This window comes from Corvus brachyrhynchos, unplaced genomic scaffold (genome assembly GCF_000691975.1).
Source record: "Corvus brachyrhynchos isolate BGI_N302 unplaced genomic scaffold, ASM69197v1 scaffold36, whole genome shotgun sequence".
In the NCBI taxonomy this organism is placed as follows: Eukaryota; Metazoa; Chordata; class Aves; order Passeriformes; family Corvidae; genus Corvus; species Corvus brachyrhynchos.
Window position 1 is genome coordinate 578,976 of NW_008238441.1, and position 5,793 is coordinate 584,768.

Genomic DNA, 5,793 nt, shown 5'->3' on the forward strand with positions numbered 1-5,793 from the left:
CAAGAGGAAGAAACTCTGTACAGCAGCTGAATCAGCTCCAGGGTCTGCAAACAACACCTCTTGTCACCCAAGGAGAGACATCTGATAAAGCCAGTGTTACTGACATCCACAAATCCTCATGGACTACCCAGCTGCTGTGTCTGTTCACAGCTCTGAAAGTTGTGTGAATAAAATGAACACTACAAAACTCATGTGCATCAAGGGGCGTTGGCGTTGCTATACAGCTTTGGCACTTGTATGAGCACAACAGCAACCTGAACCCTCTGGCAGTTAACTATTTAGGAGTGACTGAGCCACCTTGAGAGCACTCTGGGCAGGGGAAAGCTGGATGTTGGAAAGGGATTGAGGAGCAGCCAGCAGGGTTCTGCCTCCCTGCAGTCCTACCAGGCACTTGTACCATATTAGGTAGAGAAACGAGGCCAAAGGAGGTCTGGCTTGGCACGCAGTTAACAATAAAAGCTGTTATATCTGTGCTGTAATCTGTGGCCACTATCTGGGTGAATACTGATGACTTTCATTTGCCCCGAGCGTGCCTCTTCTCTGCCCTCCAGCCCTCACCCCACTGGGAATGGGGCCCTGAACCACAGCTTCCAACATGGCTGAGGGCTGGAAAGCAATGGGCTCAGTCCTGATTGACCAGGGCCAAAACACACTGGAAAAGGGTATGACTACACTACAGGCTAAAGGAAGATGAACTGCAGGCTCAAGACCAGATGGGAAAGGTCAGAATGTGCTGCTATGAAGGTTGGTGCAGTCAATTTTTGTTTTATTTTAGTCTTTTCAAAGAAGATTATCTCTAGCCAGAGCAAATTAACAAGCAAATACATTTAGACAAAGAGGCTGGAGAACAATCAGATAAAGTGGATGTCTTCAGGTGGGCAGGGCCTTATTAATCCTTCAGCACGTAATAATCTAAACACTGATATGACCTGGAATGTGGGCAGTTTTCTTTGAGGTCTGTAGAAAACAGAAGTCTAAAATCTGAAGGACAAGTATCACGTCTTCAGAAAGGAAGCATCCAAGAAATTACTGGTCCATTTGTATAACTTTTTTCCCCTAAAGTAACTCTAGAACAATTTTTTTTTTAATCCCTTCTTTGCATTTTTACTACCATCAAGAACAGTTTGTGCCAAACTAGTCTAGTTTCCCTTTTTGATAGGCCTGTGAGCACCATCCTCCTAATCAGCCTGAGGAAATACAAGCACAGCAGCTATGAAAAAAAAAAAAAAACAAAAAACCCCAGAACTCCTTGACCACCCAGCAGGACAGCAAATGCTGCTGCTTTGCAGGAATCTGTCAGGGTAGTAGCTTTATTCAGCATTTGAAACCATTTGATCATCTGGAAGATGACCCTCTGTGGATTATAGCCAAGGAGGAATGGTTAGAAGGATGTTCAGGGACACTATTAAGAGTATAAAAAATTGCAGCAGGTTTTCCAAATGGCACAGCAACACAAGCAACAATAAAATTGTCAAAAGCATTCCCCTTAGGCAGGAGAAAAGGATTTTGCAGTGAAGAGCGGCTGACAGAGCAGCAGTGTTACTGAAAAGACCAGCAATCATAGAAAGCCACGAACTGAGGTACAGCTCCAGAGCAAGCTGTTGCCACAGAAAGTAGCAGCTATGATTTCTGGAGGAAGATGGGGAAGATAGGACCAAGAACCAAAAAAATGTAATTGTCAGGGTGGTTTGGGGATGATGCAGTCTGGCTTCAAGGGCAACACTCTAGAGAAGACCAAGGGGACAATAAATGATTTAGAAAACTCAAGGGATTAGACTTAAGAGATTCAGGCTTCTTGTTTTGTTTTTTTTCTCAAAGCAGAACAGAAACAGAACTTGGCAGCAGATCAGAGTGCAAACTCTCCTGGTGAGAGGAGGACAGAGGAAAAGGCAATTTAATTTGCAGTAAAAATCAGCAGGCTAGTTGGTGGGGAAGTTTTTGAATTAAGGAGAAAACAGCAGTGAGACAAAACATTTAGGAGACTCTTTAGACAAGTTTGACAAATCACCAAGAGCACTCTGTCTTGGCAACACTCAGCAGAAGAAAACGTGGCAGGGGATGCCGTAACAAGTCTTCCAGCCCTACCCAAGCTTTAATAAATGGTGATCAATATAATTTTCATGTAGCCCATAAACAAAAGAATTACTGTTACACACCTAATAAAACGGCCCAGTATTCCCAAGGATTTAGGAACAGGATTTTTACTCCAAACCAAGCTCAAACACAGTCCTTGAAATTCCACATACAGAAAGGCAGATGGCATTCTCTCTCTGCCTGGTATGTTGCTGGCATTTCTACCTTTTATTCCTCCTAGGAAAACAAGTCACAAAGTGTTGTATGCAAGAAAAGCACAATGAAAGACAGCTGTGGAAAAGTGTCGACTAATGGCTCAGCCTTAGTATCTGCCAGCATAGGCAAGATTGTCTACAGCTGAATGTTCTCCTAGAACATGACAGGATATGACATTAAAACTAAATAGCCATACCCTGCATAGCTTTCCCTGTAGCTGATTTTGACATTTGAAAGACAAACCAGTTTCACACCTTTTAAGAGTACCTTGCTGGCATTTTAGAAGTTTCCACACTGACATTTTGTGTGAAGAAAGGAAACTAGTGAGGCTAAAAGGCTTTGAAGTACAGGAGGGAGAAAGACTCCAACGGGCAAAACAAGCTAATTTTGGTGCTTTCTGCCATTAAAAAAAAAAAAAAAAGAAAATGGGCAGATTTTGTTTCTATTGCTACAACTAAGGTTAAGAAGTAGCAATGACATAGCTAAGTGTCTTAAGAACAGCTCAGTTCTGGTGTTTCAGAGCAAAGAACTTTGAGACAGAAATTGCTCATATCGATTTCAGTAGATCACTAGGACAGCATGCCCATTGCACAACCTAATTTTTTCCCACCATGGAGCACATATTTAGGTGGGTTTGTTTTTTTTGTCTTTCAGCACAGGAGATGTAGGGGCAGCTCTACTTTTAAAGCATTAGCTTAACTCCTGGTTCAAGCTGCTCCTAACATTTGATCTAGCTTTGCAAATTTTGCCTGAGATTCCAAAAAGTGACAGTGCTTGATCTTAACAAAACATCTTTTTCACTAAGCTTTTAATCTCATCATGCACTTAGCCAAATAAACTGCTATTTTATTTAGCTGTTTGAGCCAAATTAAATAGAAGAAAACTGATATAACAAGCTAAGAATGTGATTACAGAAAGCCCTGGTTAACTGGTAAGTATCTTTTTGTAGCTGCTTTGTGCAAGAGTCATCAAAATAATTGCACTATTTTAGCAAAAGTCGAACAAGGAGCAGAGACTATTACTAGAGTACGCTGGCTGGTTTTCAGCTCTGTGGTGACAGCAGCAATTGTCTTTCCCCACTGAATTACTACTTCAGAAAACTACTTGGCAATAATTAGAGAATGGCCATAGAAGGGGTGCTTCAGTGATAAACACCACAAGGTTTACAAACACAGAGAAAGGATTTCATTAACCTAAGCAGCATATTGGAAAAACAGATTGAAAAAACCAACCCAAAAAAAGCCCCGTAAGTCATCAACAAGCTTTCAGGCTCTTACATGTTACAAATGTGAGGCAGAGTTTCCGGACCCGAAAGAAAGTTTCTCTTCCCTGTGCCACCCACCCAAACCCACATTGCTTTGCTGTGGTAACAGCGTGGATTTAGTTACATCGTGATCTAAGCCTCCTGCTATCACCTTGATTCAACAGAGCTTGCAGGAAGTTCATCCAAATAGAGAGATTTTAATCTGGTTTTGCATTTGGATTTTCAGTATTATCTAGAAGCTGCATTTCTACAGCTGGCAATGCAGCTTGTGGGGCTTGCTCCCCTAAAACATATTTTGCAAATATTGAATAAAACTAAAGTATTTGAGGATTATCTTGCTGAACCTTCAGTAACCCAGCAGAACTGCTCCTCCCAGTCCCACCTTGCCTGTTCCTGGACCTCAGGATCTCAGCTGCTGCCTGACCACGGTACTTGGGTGAGAAGGAGGGAAGGAGGTTTCTGCAACATCCTGACCATACCTGCATTTCCACCCTCCTACTCACCTACCTCCTGTTCTTGCTTGAGCTTGAGTGGAAAACCCTCCAAAACGAAAAATTCATTCTGTTTTGTTGTTGGGTTTTTTTGTTTTGTTTTGGTTTTTTTATAATGAAAAAAAAAACCCCCATCATTTCCTTTCCAAGGGAAATTCTGAGTCTTTGATGTTCCAGCTCAGAACTAAGTTTATTGAATACTTTCCAGTGAACGGAAATACCCAACCTGTGAATAGTTCTACTCAGTAAGCACTAAAACACTATGGCTTACACTTTGGTGTGTTCCTCTAGAACTTCTTTAAAGCCATTCAACTGTGTCATGTCATCCCTTAAACAAAAAAAAAAATGAACAAAAAACCAGAAATTAATTGTTCAATTTTTCAAGGATGCCAAATACAGAAAGCTTAAATTATTTAACAGAATGTATTAAAATAATAAAAGGTCACTTACGGGGAGTGACTAAAATCATTGTTACTCATTATTACAACCAAAACTTTAAAATTGTGAAAGAGAAATATGAGAAGTCTTAGTTTTTGATGTCATAGTTTGTATCTTAATTTTGAATGATCTGCTCACTGAACTGAAGGGAAAAAACAATTCTCTCTGAATCTTTCCAAGAAGCCATTACTAATGTGTTTTTGGCACTTGAACATATTTGGGTAAAGTGACAAGGTCATGGCTTTCATCAGTTTAGCAACCTGGCATCTTCAGTAACTTCAGTAGCTAACAAAGATGTAAAATATTGAAGCTACATTGGGGAAGGCTGCAGCAATTTCAGTCAAATTCCAGTTTGATGGTTTAAGTCTCTATAGCGTTAAAATAACATGCCAATGTCAGAAAGTAGAATGGTCTTGAGTACAGAGAGCGTGAGAATCCAAACCTTGTGCTCACCTCAATCTCTGTTCCACTACCCCAGCCAAAAAACATGGCCATTGCAGTCCATCCACACTGAATGTGTGGGTTGAGTTCACTCTTGAAAGGGAAGAGGGCAAAGCAACTCAGATTTTCTTCTCTGGCTTCTGCATGCTTCAAACATGGTCTCTCATTAAAAACCCATCTCTTTGGCCTCAGTTTAATCTCCTCAACCCAAGAACAAAATGCCATGCCATTACACTGAAAAGCATTCAATCATATTTATACACTCTTTGAAAAAATTTACAGATCAAGTAACTGCAATGAAGGAAAAAACCAAATTATAGCAAAATTTGCATAATTTCAAACTAAAAAACCTCTTACCTTAAAAAAAAGTGTTAAATATGAAAGTATATTCAGACACTTGTTTTACATGCTGAAACACAGGCTCAAGAAATGAATCCATGAGGAAGTGTGTCAACTACTGCTATTCAAAACTCTTCTATATAGTGATCTAAACCATCATTTGCATTTAAATCTTCCTTTTGGCCTAACACCTTCCATCCATTTTTTTTTTTTTCATTCCTCTGGCTTTATGAATTTGTATAGGGGCTTTTGTTGGTTTGTTTTTTTAAAAAGCAAATAAATTTTGGTCTTGTCACAGACACCAACATAAAAGTCAGAAGAATTTACAGCTAAGTACTGGTTTTCCTAGATTGCTACGCTGAAAGCTACAAAACTTTACATTACACTGTTGTGCTTACTTATCTAGAAATGATACATTTCTGTTTGTCTAGTGGTCTGTGTTAAGCAACATTCTAGATGAAGTAGACTGGAAGAATATTTATCATTACAATGACATACGTGTTGCAGGGCAGAGGGAACGAATTTGGCAAC